The sequence below is a fragment of the Nematostella vectensis genome, chromosome 5, assembly GCF_932526225.1.
Source record: "Nematostella vectensis chromosome 5, jaNemVect1.1, whole genome shotgun sequence".
Lineage (NCBI taxonomy): Eukaryota > Metazoa > Cnidaria > Anthozoa > Actiniaria > Edwardsiidae > Nematostella > Nematostella vectensis.
In genome coordinates, this window is record NC_064038.1 from 18,581,229 (window position 1) to 18,591,272 (window position 10,044).

General features: G+C 46.3%; 45 non-coding genes and 9 pseudogenes across 45 annotated transcripts; all 54 read left to right on the plus strand.

Moving 5' to 3' along the window:
* The first annotated feature begins 11 nt into the window (after positions 1–11).
* LOC125564990 lies at positions 12–130 on the plus strand. The gene has a single exon (XR_007310008.1). It is a non-coding gene; the product is annotated as a 5S ribosomal RNA (ribosomal RNA).
* A 67-nt stretch (positions 131–197) lies between these two features.
* On the plus strand, positions 198–316 carry LOC125565611. The gene has a single exon (XR_007310622.1). It is a non-coding gene; the product is annotated as a 5S ribosomal RNA (ribosomal RNA).
* A 67-nt stretch (positions 317–383) lies between these two features.
* On the plus strand, positions 384–502 carry LOC125563860. Its single transcript, XR_007308879.1, has one exon. It is a non-coding gene; the product is annotated as a 5S ribosomal RNA (ribosomal RNA).
* Positions 503–569: 67 nt separating this feature from the next.
* Positions 570–688, plus strand: LOC125565541. The gene has a single exon (XR_007310553.1). It is a non-coding gene; the product is annotated as a 5S ribosomal RNA (ribosomal RNA).
* A 67-nt stretch (positions 689–755) lies between these two features.
* LOC125566490 lies at positions 756–874 on the plus strand. The gene has a single exon (XR_007311499.1). It is a non-coding gene; the product is annotated as a 5S ribosomal RNA (ribosomal RNA).
* A 67-nt stretch (positions 875–941) lies between these two features.
* On the plus strand, positions 942–1,060 carry LOC125565773. The gene has a single exon (XR_007310784.1). It is a non-coding gene; the product is annotated as a 5S ribosomal RNA (ribosomal RNA).
* Positions 1,061–1,127: 67 nt separating this feature from the next.
* Positions 1,128–1,246, plus strand: LOC125565986. The gene has a single exon (XR_007310994.1). It is a non-coding gene; the product is annotated as a 5S ribosomal RNA (ribosomal RNA).
* A 67-nt stretch (positions 1,247–1,313) lies between these two features.
* On the plus strand, positions 1,314–1,432 carry LOC125566436. The gene has a single exon (XR_007311445.1). It is a non-coding gene; the product is annotated as a 5S ribosomal RNA (ribosomal RNA).
* Positions 1,433–1,499: 67 nt separating this feature from the next.
* Positions 1,500–1,618, plus strand: LOC125564087. The gene has a single exon (XR_007309106.1). It is a non-coding gene; the product is annotated as a 5S ribosomal RNA (ribosomal RNA).
* Positions 1,619–1,685: 67 nt separating this feature from the next.
* Positions 1,686–1,804, plus strand: LOC125565542. The gene has a single exon (XR_007310554.1). It is a non-coding gene; the product is annotated as a 5S ribosomal RNA (ribosomal RNA).
* Positions 1,805–1,871: 67 nt separating this feature from the next.
* LOC125566326 lies at positions 1,872–1,990 on the plus strand. Its single transcript, XR_007311333.1, has one exon. It is a non-coding gene; the product is annotated as a 5S ribosomal RNA (ribosomal RNA).
* A 67-nt stretch (positions 1,991–2,057) lies between these two features.
* Positions 2,058–2,176, plus strand: LOC125564416. The gene has a single exon (XR_007309434.1). It is a non-coding gene; the product is annotated as a 5S ribosomal RNA (ribosomal RNA).
* Positions 2,177–2,243: 67 nt separating this feature from the next.
* On the plus strand, positions 2,244–2,362 carry LOC125566471. The gene has a single exon (XR_007311480.1). It is a non-coding gene; the product is annotated as a 5S ribosomal RNA (ribosomal RNA).
* A 67-nt stretch (positions 2,363–2,429) lies between these two features.
* LOC125566611 lies at positions 2,430–2,548 on the plus strand (annotated as a pseudogene).
* Positions 2,549–2,615: 67 nt separating this feature from the next.
* LOC125564417 lies at positions 2,616–2,734 on the plus strand. The gene has a single exon (XR_007309435.1). It is a non-coding gene; the product is annotated as a 5S ribosomal RNA (ribosomal RNA).
* Positions 2,735–2,801: 67 nt separating this feature from the next.
* Positions 2,802–2,920, plus strand: LOC125566402. The gene has a single exon (XR_007311409.1). It is a non-coding gene; the product is annotated as a 5S ribosomal RNA (ribosomal RNA).
* A 67-nt stretch (positions 2,921–2,987) lies between these two features.
* Positions 2,988–3,106, plus strand: LOC125563595. Its single transcript, XR_007308614.1, has one exon. It is a non-coding gene; the product is annotated as a 5S ribosomal RNA (ribosomal RNA).
* Positions 3,107–3,173: 67 nt separating this feature from the next.
* On the plus strand, positions 3,174–3,292 carry LOC125565766. The gene has a single exon (XR_007310777.1). It is a non-coding gene; the product is annotated as a 5S ribosomal RNA (ribosomal RNA).
* A 67-nt stretch (positions 3,293–3,359) lies between these two features.
* Positions 3,360–3,478, plus strand: LOC125566491. The gene has a single exon (XR_007311500.1). It is a non-coding gene; the product is annotated as a 5S ribosomal RNA (ribosomal RNA).
* Positions 3,479–3,545: 67 nt separating this feature from the next.
* On the plus strand, positions 3,546–3,664 carry LOC125563387. The gene has a single exon (XR_007308405.1). It is a non-coding gene; the product is annotated as a 5S ribosomal RNA (ribosomal RNA).
* A 67-nt stretch (positions 3,665–3,731) lies between these two features.
* LOC125566110 lies at positions 3,732–3,850 on the plus strand. The gene has a single exon (XR_007311117.1). It is a non-coding gene; the product is annotated as a 5S ribosomal RNA (ribosomal RNA).
* A 67-nt stretch (positions 3,851–3,917) lies between these two features.
* On the plus strand, positions 3,918–4,036 carry LOC125566437. The gene has a single exon (XR_007311446.1). It is a non-coding gene; the product is annotated as a 5S ribosomal RNA (ribosomal RNA).
* Positions 4,037–4,103: 67 nt separating this feature from the next.
* Positions 4,104–4,222, plus strand: LOC125565743. Its single transcript, XR_007310754.1, has one exon. It is a non-coding gene; the product is annotated as a 5S ribosomal RNA (ribosomal RNA).
* A 67-nt stretch (positions 4,223–4,289) lies between these two features.
* Positions 4,290–4,408, plus strand: LOC125566457. Its single transcript, XR_007311466.1, has one exon. It is a non-coding gene; the product is annotated as a 5S ribosomal RNA (ribosomal RNA).
* Positions 4,409–4,475: 67 nt separating this feature from the next.
* Positions 4,476–4,594, plus strand: LOC125563388. Its single transcript, XR_007308406.1, has one exon. It is a non-coding gene; the product is annotated as a 5S ribosomal RNA (ribosomal RNA).
* Positions 4,595–4,661: 67 nt separating this feature from the next.
* On the plus strand, positions 4,662–4,780 carry LOC125565990. Its single transcript, XR_007310998.1, has one exon. It is a non-coding gene; the product is annotated as a 5S ribosomal RNA (ribosomal RNA).
* A 67-nt stretch (positions 4,781–4,847) lies between these two features.
* On the plus strand, positions 4,848–4,966 carry LOC125566571 (annotated as a pseudogene).
* Positions 4,967–5,033: 67 nt separating this feature from the next.
* Positions 5,034–5,152, plus strand: LOC125564353. Its single transcript, XR_007309372.1, has one exon. It is a non-coding gene; the product is annotated as a 5S ribosomal RNA (ribosomal RNA).
* Positions 5,153–5,219: 67 nt separating this feature from the next.
* Positions 5,220–5,338, plus strand: LOC125566218. Its single transcript, XR_007311225.1, has one exon. It is a non-coding gene; the product is annotated as a 5S ribosomal RNA (ribosomal RNA).
* Positions 5,339–5,405: 67 nt separating this feature from the next.
* LOC125566440 lies at positions 5,406–5,524 on the plus strand. The gene has a single exon (XR_007311449.1). It is a non-coding gene; the product is annotated as a 5S ribosomal RNA (ribosomal RNA).
* A 67-nt stretch (positions 5,525–5,591) lies between these two features.
* Positions 5,592–5,710, plus strand: LOC125565974. Its single transcript, XR_007310982.1, has one exon. It is a non-coding gene; the product is annotated as a 5S ribosomal RNA (ribosomal RNA).
* A 67-nt stretch (positions 5,711–5,777) lies between these two features.
* LOC125567020 lies at positions 5,778–5,896 on the plus strand (annotated as a pseudogene).
* A 67-nt stretch (positions 5,897–5,963) lies between these two features.
* LOC125566689 lies at positions 5,964–6,082 on the plus strand (annotated as a pseudogene).
* A 67-nt stretch (positions 6,083–6,149) lies between these two features.
* On the plus strand, positions 6,150–6,268 carry LOC125567093 (annotated as a pseudogene).
* Positions 6,269–6,335: 67 nt separating this feature from the next.
* On the plus strand, positions 6,336–6,454 carry LOC125566771 (annotated as a pseudogene).
* Positions 6,455–6,521: 67 nt separating this feature from the next.
* On the plus strand, positions 6,522–6,640 carry LOC125565622. Its single transcript, XR_007310633.1, has one exon. It is a non-coding gene; the product is annotated as a 5S ribosomal RNA (ribosomal RNA).
* A 67-nt stretch (positions 6,641–6,707) lies between these two features.
* LOC125567250 lies at positions 6,708–6,826 on the plus strand. The gene has a single exon (XR_007311774.1). It is a non-coding gene; the product is annotated as a 5S ribosomal RNA (ribosomal RNA).
* Positions 6,827–6,893: 67 nt separating this feature from the next.
* LOC125565921 lies at positions 6,894–7,012 on the plus strand. The gene has a single exon (XR_007310929.1). It is a non-coding gene; the product is annotated as a 5S ribosomal RNA (ribosomal RNA).
* A 67-nt stretch (positions 7,013–7,079) lies between these two features.
* Positions 7,080–7,198, plus strand: LOC125563390. Its single transcript, XR_007308408.1, has one exon. It is a non-coding gene; the product is annotated as a 5S ribosomal RNA (ribosomal RNA).
* Positions 7,199–7,265: 67 nt separating this feature from the next.
* Positions 7,266–7,384, plus strand: LOC125566005. Its single transcript, XR_007311013.1, has one exon. It is a non-coding gene; the product is annotated as a 5S ribosomal RNA (ribosomal RNA).
* A 67-nt stretch (positions 7,385–7,451) lies between these two features.
* LOC125566717 lies at positions 7,452–7,570 on the plus strand (annotated as a pseudogene).
* A 67-nt stretch (positions 7,571–7,637) lies between these two features.
* Positions 7,638–7,756, plus strand: LOC125565634. Its single transcript, XR_007310645.1, has one exon. It is a non-coding gene; the product is annotated as a 5S ribosomal RNA (ribosomal RNA).
* A 67-nt stretch (positions 7,757–7,823) lies between these two features.
* Positions 7,824–7,942, plus strand: LOC125564609. The gene has a single exon (XR_007309628.1). It is a non-coding gene; the product is annotated as a 5S ribosomal RNA (ribosomal RNA).
* Positions 7,943–8,009: 67 nt separating this feature from the next.
* On the plus strand, positions 8,010–8,128 carry LOC125565543. Its single transcript, XR_007310555.1, has one exon. It is a non-coding gene; the product is annotated as a 5S ribosomal RNA (ribosomal RNA).
* A 67-nt stretch (positions 8,129–8,195) lies between these two features.
* On the plus strand, positions 8,196–8,314 carry LOC125566037. The gene has a single exon (XR_007311044.1). It is a non-coding gene; the product is annotated as a 5S ribosomal RNA (ribosomal RNA).
* Positions 8,315–8,381: 67 nt separating this feature from the next.
* Positions 8,382–8,500, plus strand: LOC125565370. The gene has a single exon (XR_007310384.1). It is a non-coding gene; the product is annotated as a 5S ribosomal RNA (ribosomal RNA).
* Positions 8,501–8,567: 67 nt separating this feature from the next.
* LOC125566947 lies at positions 8,568–8,686 on the plus strand (annotated as a pseudogene).
* Positions 8,687–8,753: 67 nt separating this feature from the next.
* LOC125563590 lies at positions 8,754–8,872 on the plus strand. The gene has a single exon (XR_007308609.1). It is a non-coding gene; the product is annotated as a 5S ribosomal RNA (ribosomal RNA).
* Positions 8,873–8,939: 67 nt separating this feature from the next.
* Positions 8,940–9,058, plus strand: LOC125565825. Its single transcript, XR_007310834.1, has one exon. It is a non-coding gene; the product is annotated as a 5S ribosomal RNA (ribosomal RNA).
* Positions 9,059–9,125: 67 nt separating this feature from the next.
* LOC125565054 lies at positions 9,126–9,244 on the plus strand. The gene has a single exon (XR_007310072.1). It is a non-coding gene; the product is annotated as a 5S ribosomal RNA (ribosomal RNA).
* A 67-nt stretch (positions 9,245–9,311) lies between these two features.
* On the plus strand, positions 9,312–9,430 carry LOC125563861. Its single transcript, XR_007308880.1, has one exon. It is a non-coding gene; the product is annotated as a 5S ribosomal RNA (ribosomal RNA).
* A 67-nt stretch (positions 9,431–9,497) lies between these two features.
* On the plus strand, positions 9,498–9,616 carry LOC125565545. The gene has a single exon (XR_007310557.1). It is a non-coding gene; the product is annotated as a 5S ribosomal RNA (ribosomal RNA).
* A 67-nt stretch (positions 9,617–9,683) lies between these two features.
* Positions 9,684–9,802, plus strand: LOC125566778 (annotated as a pseudogene).
* A 67-nt stretch (positions 9,803–9,869) lies between these two features.
* Positions 9,870–9,988, plus strand: LOC125564198. The gene has a single exon (XR_007309218.1). It is a non-coding gene; the product is annotated as a 5S ribosomal RNA (ribosomal RNA).
* Positions 9,989–10,044: the final 56 nt, after the last annotated feature.

Consider the following 10,044-nt stretch of genomic DNA (forward strand, 5'->3'; position numbering starts at 1 on the left):
ACAGTTCTGTCGTCTACGGCCATACCACTGAGAAAGCACCGGTTCTCGTCCGATCACCGTAGTTAAGCTCAGTAGGGCACGGCTAGTACTTGGATTGGTGACCGCCTGGGAATACCGTGTGCTGTAGGCATTTCCTTTTTGTTATCGAGGTACTCACAGGACTGTTATATAATAGATAGATCTTAAACAGTTCTATCGTCTACGGCCATACCACTGAGAAAGCACCGGTTCTCGTCCGATCACCGAAGTTAAGCTCAGTAGGGCGCGGTTAGTACTTGGATGGGTGACCGCCTGGGAATACCGTGTGCTGTAGGCATTTCCTTTTTGTCATCGAAGTACTAACAGGACTGTTATATAATAGATAGATCTTAAACAGTTCTGTCGTCTACGACCATACCACTGAGAAAGCACCGGTTCTCGTCCGATCACCGAAGTTAAGCTCAGTAGGGCGCGGTTAGTACTTGGATGGGTGACCGCCTGGGAATACCGTGTGCTGTAGGCATTTCCTTTTTGTCATCGAAGTACTCACATGACTGTTATATAATAGATAGATCTTACACAGTTCTATCGTCTACGGCCATACCACTTAGAAAGCACCGGTTCTCGTCCGATCACCGAAGTTAAGCTCAGTAGGGCGCGGTAAGTACTTGGATGGGTGACCGCTTCGGAATACCGTGTGCTGTAGGCATTTCCTTTTTGTCATCGAAGTACTCACAGGACTGTTATATAATATATATTTCTTACACAGTTCTATCGTCTACGGCCATACCACTTAGAAAGCACCGGTTCTCGTCCCATCACCGAAGTTAAGCTCAGTAGGGCGCGGTAAGTACTTGGATGGGTGACCGCTTCGGAATACCGTGTGCTGTAGGCATTTCCTTTTTGTTACAAAAGTGCTCACAGGACTGTTATATAAAATCTATTTCTTACACAGTTCTGTCGTCTACGGCCATACCACTGAGAAAGCACCGGTTCTCTACCGATCACCGTAGTTAAGCTCAGTAGGGCACGGTTAGTACTTGGATGGGTGACCGCTTCGGAATACCGTGTGCTGTAGGCATTTCCTTTTTGTTATCGAGGTACTCACAGGACTGTTATATAATAGATAGATCTTAAACAGTTCTGTCGTCTACGACCATACCACTGAGAAAGCACCGGTTCTCGTCCGATCACCGAATTTAAGCTCAGTAGGGCGCGGTTAGTACTTGGATGGGTGACCGCCTGGAAATACCGTGTGCTGTAGGCATTTCATTTTTGTCATCGAAGTACTCACAGGACTGTTATATAATAGATAGATCTTACACAGTTCTATCGTCTACGGCCATACCACTTAGAAAGCACCGGTTCTCGTCCCATCACCGAAGTTAAGCTCAGTAGGGCACGGTAAGTACTTGGATGGGTGACCGCTTCGGAATACCGTGTGCTGTAGGCATTTCCTTTTTGTCATCGAAGTACTCACAGGACTGTTATATAATAGATAGATCTTACACAGTTCTATCGTCTACGGCCATACCACTTAGAAAGCACCGGTTCTCGTCCGATCACCGAAGTTAAGCTCAGTAGGGCGCGGTTAGTACTTGGATGGGTGACCGCCTGGGAATACCGTGTGCTGTAGGCATTTCCATTTTGTCATCGAAGTACTCACAGGACTGTTATATAATAGATAGGTCTTACACAGTTCTATCGTCTACGGCCATACCACTTAGAAAGCACCGGTTCTCGTCCGATCACCGAAGTTAAGCTCAGTAGGGCGCGGTAAGTACTTGGATGGGTGACCGCTTCGGAATACCGTGTGCTGTAGGCATTTCCTTTTTCTTACCAAAGTACTCACAGGACTGTTATATAAAATCTATTTCTTACACAGTTCTGTCGTCTACGGCCATACCACTGAGAAAGCACCGGTTCTGGTCCGATCACCGTAGTTAAGCTCATTAGGGCACGGTTAGTACTTGGATGGGTGACCGCCTGAGAATACCGTGTGCTGTAATCATTTTCTTTTTGTTATCGTGGTACTCACAGGACTGTTATATAATAGATAGATCTTAAACAGTTCTGTCGTCTACGGCCATACCACTGAGAAAGCACCGGTTCTCGTCCGATCACCGAAGTTAAGCTCAGTAGGGCGCGGTAAGTACTTGGATGGGTGACCGCTTCGGAATACCGTGTGCTGTAGGCATTTCCTTTTTGTTACCGAAGTACTCACAGGACTGTTATATAAAATCTATTTCTTACACAGTTCTGTCGTCTACGGCCATACCACTGAGAAAGCACCGGTTCCCGTCCGATTACCGAAGTTAGGCTCATTAGGGCACGGTTAGTACTTGGACGGGTGACCGCCTGGAAATACCGTGTGCTGTAGGCATTTCCTTTTTGTTACCGAAGTACTCACAGGACTGTTATATAAAATCTATTTCTTACACAGTTCTGTCGTCTACGGCCATACCACTGTAAAAGCACCGGTTTTCGTCCGATCACCGTAGTTAAGCTCAGTAGGGCACGGTTAGTACTTGGACGGGTGACCGCCTGGGAATACTGTGTGCTGTACGCATTTCCTTTTTCTTATCGATGTACTGACAGGACTGTTATATAATAGATAGACCTTACACAGTTCTATCGTCTACGGCCATACCACTGAGAAAGCACCGGTTCTCGTCCGATCACCGAAGTTAAGCTCAGTAGGGCGCGGTAAGTACTTGGATGGGTGACCGCTTCGGAATACCGTGTGCTGTAGGCATTTCCTTTTTGTTAACGAAGTACTCACAGGACTGTTATATCAAATCTATTTCTTATACAGTTCTGTCGTCTACGGCCATACCACTGAGAAAGCACCGGTTCTTGTCCGATCACCGTAGTTAAGCTGAGTAGGGCACGGCTAGTACTTGGATTGGTGACCGCCTGGGAATACCGTGTGCTGTAGGCATTTCCTTTTTGTTATCGAGGTACTCACAGGACTGTTATATAATAGATAGATCTTAAACAGTTCTATCGTCAACGGCCATACCACTGAGAAAGCACCGGTTCTCGTCCGATCACCGAAGTTAAGCTCAGTAGGGCGCGGTTAGTACTTGGATGGGTGACCGCCTGGGAATACCGTGTGCTGTAGGCATTTCCTTTTTGTCATCGAAGTACTCACAGGACTGTTATATAATAGATAGATCTTACACAGTTCTATCGTCTACGGCCATACCACTTAGAAAGCACCGGTTCTCGTCCGATCACCGAAGTTAAGCTCAGTAGGGCGCGGTAAGTACTTGGATGGGAGACCGCTTCGGAATACCGTGTGCTGTAGGCATTTCCTTTTTGTCATCGAAGTACTCACAGGACTGTTATATAATATATATTTCTTACACAGTTCTATCGTCTACGGCCATACCACTTAGAAAGCACCGGTTCTCGTCCCATCACCGAAGTTAAGCTCAGTAGGGCGCGGTAAGTACTTGGATGGGTGACCGCTTCGGAATACCGTGTGCTGTAGGCATTTCCTTTTTGTTACAAAAGTGCTCACAGGACTGTTATATAAAATCTATTTCTTACACAGTTCTGTCGTCTACGGCCATACCACTGAGAAAGCACCGGTTCTCGTCCGATCACCGTAGTTAAGCTCAGTAGGGCACGGTTAGTACTTGGATGGGTGACCGCCTGGGAATACCGTGTGCTGTAGGCATTTCCTTTTTGTTATCGAGGTACTCACAGGACTGGTATATAATAGATAGATCTTAAACAGTTCTGTCGTCTACGACCATACCACTGAGAAAGCACCTGTTCTCGTCCGATCACCGAATTTAAGCTCAGTAGGGCGCGGTTAGTACTTGGATGGGTGACCGCCTGGGAATACCGTGTGCTGTAGGCATTTCCTTTTTGTCATCGAAGTACTTACAGGACTGTTATATAATAGATAGATCTTACACAGTTCTATCGTCTACGGCCATACCACTTAGAAAGCACCGGTTCTCGTCCCATCACCGAAGTTAAGCTCAGTAGGGCACGGTAAGTACTTGGATGGGTGACCGCTTCGGAATACCGTGTGCTGTAGGCATTTCCTTTTTGTCATCGAAGTACTCACAGGACTGTTATATAATAGATAGATCTTACACAGTTCTATCGTCTACGGCCATACCACTTAGAAAGCACCGGTTCTCGTCCGATCACCGAAGTTAAGCTCAGTAGGGCGCGGTTAGTACTTGGATGGGTGACCGCCTGGGAATACCGTTTGCTGTAGGCATTTCCTTTTTGTCATCGAAGTACTCACAGGACTGTTATATAATAGATAGATCTTACACAGTTCTATCATCTACGGCCATACCACTTAGAAAGCACCGGTTCTCGTCCGATCACCGAAGTTAAGCTCAGTAGGGCGCGGTAAGTACTTGGATGAGTGACCGCTTCGGAATACCGTGTGCTGTAGGCATTTCCTTTTTCTTACCAAAGTGCTCACAGGACTGTTATATAAAATCTATTTCTTACACAGTTCTGTCGTCTACGGCCATACCACTGAGAAAGCACCGGTTCTCGTCCGATCACCGTAGTTAAGCTCAGTAGGGCACGGTTAGTACTTGGATGGGTGACCGCCTGGGAATACCGTGTGCTGTAGGCATTTCCTTTTTGTTATCGAGGTACTCACAGGACTGTTATATAATAGATAGATCTTAAACAGTTCTGTCGTCTACGACCATACCACTGAGAAAGCACCGGTTCTCGTCCGATCACCGAATTTAAGCTCAGTAGGGCGCAGTTAGTACTTGGATGGGTGACCGCCTGGGAATACCGTGTGCTGTAGGCATTTCCTTTTTGTCATCGAAGTACTCACAGGACTGTTATATAATAGATAGATCTTACACAGTTCTATCGTCTACGGCCATACCACTTAGAAAGCACCGGTTCTCGTCGCATCACCGAAGTTAAGCTCAGTAGGGCACGGTAAGTACTTGGATGGGTGACCGCTTCGGAATACCGTGTGCTGTAGGCATTTCATTTTTGTCATCAAAGTACTCACAGGACTGTTATATAATATATATTTCTTACCCAGTTCTGTCGTCTACGGCCATACCACTGAGAAAGCACCGATTCTCGTCCGATCACCGAAGTTAAGCTCAGTAGGGCGCGGTTAGTACTTGGATGGGTGACCGCCTGGGAATACCGTGTGCTGTAGGCATTTCCTTTTTGTCATCGAAGTACTCACAGGACTGTTATATAATAGATAGATCTTACACAGTTCTATCGTGTACGGCCATACCACTTAGAAAGCACCGGTTCTCGTCCGATCACCGAAGTTAAGCTCAGTAGGGCGCGGTAAGTACTTGGATGGGTGACCGCTTCAGAATACCGTGTGCTGTAGGCATTTCCTTTTTGTTACCAAAGTACTCACAGGACTGTTATATAAAATCTATTTCTTACACAGTTCTGTCATCTACGGCCATACCACTGAGAAAGCACCGGTTCTCGTCCGATCACAGTAGTTAAGCTCAGTAGGGCACGGTTAGTACTTGGATGGGTGACCGCCTGGGAATACCGTGTGTTCTAGGCATTTCCTTTTTGTTATCGAGGTACTCACAGGACTGTTATATAATAGATAGATCTTAAACAGTTCTGTCGTCTATGACCATACCACTGAGAAAGCACCGGTTCTCGTCCGATCACCGAAGTTAAGCTCAGTAGGGCGCGGTTAGTACTTTTATGGCTGACCGCCTGGGAATACCGTGTGCTGTAGGCATTTCCTTTTTGTCATCGAAGTACTCACAGGACTGTTAGATAATAGATAGATCTTACACAGTTCTATCGTCTACGGCCATACCACTTAGAAAGCACCGGTTCTCGTCCGATCACAGAACTTAAAGTCAGTAGGGCACGGTTAGTACTTGGACGGGTGACCGCTTCGGAATACCGTGTGCTGTAGGCATTTCCTTTTTGTTATCGAGGTACTGACAGGACTGTTATATAATAGATAGATGTTACACAGTTCTATCGTTTACGGCCATACCACTGAGAAAGCACCAGTTCTCGTCCGATCACAGAACTTAAAGTCAGTAGGGCACGGTTAGTACTTGGACGGGTGACCGCCTGGGAATACCGTGTGCTGTAGGCATTTCCTTTTTGTTATCGAGGTACTCACAGGACTGTTATATAATAGATAGATCTTAAACAGTTCTATCGTTTACGGCCATACCACTGAGAAAGCACCAGTTCTCGTCCGATCACAGAACTTAAAGTCAGTATGGCACGGTTAGTACTTGGACGGGTGACCGCTTCGGAATACCGTGTGCTGTTGGCATTTTCTTTTTGTTATCGAGGTACTGACAGTACTGTTATATAATAGATAGATGTTACACAGTTCTATCGTTTACGGCCATACCACTGAGAAAGCACCAGTTCTCGTCCGATCACAGAACTTAAAGTCAGTAGGGCACGGTTAGTACTTGGACGGGTGACCGCCTGGGAATACCGTGTGCTGTACGCATTTCCTTTTTCTTATCGATGTACTCACAGGACTGTTATATAATAGATAGACCTTACACAGTTCTATCGTCTACGGCCATACCACTGAGAAAGCACCGGTTCTCGTCCGATCACCGAAGTTAAGCTCAGTAGGGCGCGGTTAGTACTTGGATGGGTGACCGCCTGGGAATACCGTGTGCTGTAGGCATTTCCTTTTTGTCATCGAAGTACTCACAGGACTGTTATATAATATATATTTCTTACACAGTTCTGTCGTCTACGGCCATACCACTGAGAAAGCACCGGTTCTCGTCCGATCACCGAAGTTAAGCTCAGTAGGGCGCGGTTAGTACTTGGATGGGTGACCACCTGGGAATACCGTGTGCCGTAGTCATTTCCTTTTTGTCATCGAAGTACTCACAGGACTGTTATATAATAGATAGATCTTACACAGTTCTATCGTCTACGGCCATACCACTTAGAAAGCACCGGTTCTCGTCCGATCACCGAAGTTAAGCTCAGTAGGGCGCGTTAAGTACTTGGATGGGTGACCGCTTCGGAATACCGTGTGCTGTAGGCATTTGCTTTTTGTTACCAAAGTACTCACAGGACTGTTATATAAAATCTATTTCTTACACAGTTCTGTCGTCTACGGCCATACCACTGAGAAAGCACCGGTTCTCGTCCGATCACCGTAGTTAAGCTCAGTAGGGCACGGTTAGTACTTGGATGGGTGACCGCCTGGGAATACCGTGTGCTGTAGGCATTTCCTTTTTGTTATCGTGGTACTCACAGGACTGTTATATAATAGATAGATCTTAAACAGTTCTGTCGTCTACGGCCATACCACTGAGAAAGCACCGGTTCTCGTCCGATCACCAAAGTTAAGCTCAGTAGTGCGAGGTAAGTACTTGGATGGGTGACCGCTTCGGAATACCGTGTGCTGTAGGCATTTCCTTTTTGTTACCGAAGTACTCACAGGACTGTTATATAAAATGTATTTCTTACTCAGTTCTGTCGTCTACGGCCATACCACTGAGAAAGCACCGGTTCTCGTCCGATTACCGTAGTTAAGCTCATTAGGCCACGGTTAGTACTTGGACGGGTGACCGCCTGGAAATACCGTGTGCTGTAGGCATTTCCTTTTTGTTACCGAAGTACTCACAGGACTGTTATATAATAGATAGATCTTACACAGTTCTATCGTCTACGGCCATACCACTGAGAAAGCACCGGTTCTCGTCCGATCACCGAAGTTAAGCTCAGTAGGGCGCGGTTAGTACTTGGATGGGTGACCGCCTGGGAATACCGTGTGCTGTAGGCATTTCCTTTTTGTCATCGAAGTACTCACAGGACTGTTATATAATATATATTTCTTACACAGTTCTGGCGTCTACGGCCATACAACTGAGAAAGCACCGGTTCTCGTCCGATCACCGAAGTTAAGCTCAGTAGGGCGCGGTTAGTACTTGGATGGGTGACCGCCTGGGAATACCGTGTGCTGTAGGCATTTCCTTTTTGTCATCGAAGTACTCACAGGACTGTTATATAATAGATAGATCTTACACAGTTCTATCGTCTACGGCCATACCACTTAGAAAGCACCGGTTCTCGTCCGATCACCGAAGTTAAGCTCAGTAGGGCGCGGTAAGTACTTGGATGGGTGACCGCTTCGGAATACCGTGTGCTGTAGGCATTTCCTTTTTGTTATCGAGGTACTCACAGGACTGTTATATAATAGATAGATCTTAAACAGTTCTGTCGTCTACGACCATACCACTGAGAAAGCACCGGTTCTCGTCCGATCACCGAATTTAAGCTAAGTAGGGCGCGGTTAGTACTTGGATGGGTGACCGCCTGGGAATACCGTGTGCTGTAGGCATTTCCTTTTTGTCATCGAAGTACTCACAGGACTGTTATATAATAGATAGATCTTACACAGTTCTATTGTCTACGGCCATACCACTTAGAAAGCACCGGTTCTCGTCCGATCACCGTAGTTAAGCTCAGTAGGGCACGGTTAGTACTTGGATGGGTGACCGCTTCGGAATACCGTGTGCTGTAGGCATTTCCTTTTTGTTATCGAGGTACTGACAGGACTGTTATATAATAGATAGATGTTACACAGTTCTATCGTTTACGGCCATACCACTGAGAAAGCACCAGTTCTCGTCCGATCACAGAACTTAAAGTCAGTATGGCACGGTTAGTACTTGGACGGGTGACCGCCTGGGAATACCGTGTGCTGTAGGCATTTCCTTTTTGTTATCGAGGTACTCACAGGACTCTTATATAATAGATAGATCTTAAACAGTTCTATCGTCTACGGCCATACCACTGAGAAAGCACCGGTTCTCGTCCGATCACCGAAGTTAAGCTCAGTAGGGCGCGGTTAGTACTTGGATGGGTGACCGCCTAGGAATACCGTGTGCTGTAGGCATTTCCTTTTTGTCATCGAAGTACTCACAGGACTGTTATATAATATATATTTCTTACACAGTTCTATCGTCTACGGCCATACCACTTAGAAAGCACCGGTTCTCGTCCGATCACCGAAGTTAAGCTCAGTAGGGCGCGGTAAGTACTTGGATGGGTGACCGCTTCGGAATACCGTGTGCTGTAGCCATTTCCTTTTTGTTACCAAAGTACTCACAGGACTGTTATATAAAATCTATTTCTTACACAGTTCTGTCGTTTACGGCCATACCACTGAGAAAGCACCGGTTCTCGTCCGATCACCGTAGTTAAGCTCAGTAGGGCACTGTTAGTACTTGGATGGGTGACCGCCTGGGAATACCGTGTGCTGTAGGCATTTCCTTTTTGTTATCGAGGTACTCACAGGACTGTTATATAATACATAGATCTTAAACAGTTCTGTCGTCTACGACCATACCACTGAGAAAGCACCGGTTCTCGTCCGATCACCGAAGTTAAGCTCAGTAGGGCGCGGTTAGTACTTGGATGGGTGACCGCCTGGGAATACCGTGTGCTGTAGGCATTTCCTTTTTGTCATCGAAGTACTCACAGGACTGTTATATAATAGATAGATCTTACACAGTTCTATCGTCTACGGCCATACCACTTAGAAAGCACCGGTTCTCGTCCGATCACCGAAGTTAAGCTCAGTAGGGCGCGGTAAGTACTTGGATGGGTGACCGCTTCGGAATACCGTGTGCTGTAGGCATTTCCTTTTTGTTATCGAGGTACTGACAGGACTGTTATATAATAGATAGATGTTACACAGTTCTATCGTTTACGGCCATACCACTGAGAAAGCACCAGTTCTCGTCCGATCACAGAACTTAAAGTCAGTAGGGCACGGTTAGTACTTGGACGGGTTACCGCCTGGGAATACCGTGTGCTGTAGGCATTTCCTTTTTGTTATCGAGGTACTCACAGGACTGTTATATAATAGATAGATCTTAAACAGTTCTATCGTCTACGGCCATACCACTGAGAAAGCTCCGGTTCTCGTCCGATCACTGAAGTTAAGCTCAGTAGGGCGCGGTTAGTACTTGGATGGGTGACCGCCTGGGAATACCGTGTGCTGTAGGCATTTCCTTTTTGTTTTCGAAGTACTAACAGGACTGTTATATAATAGATAGATCTTAC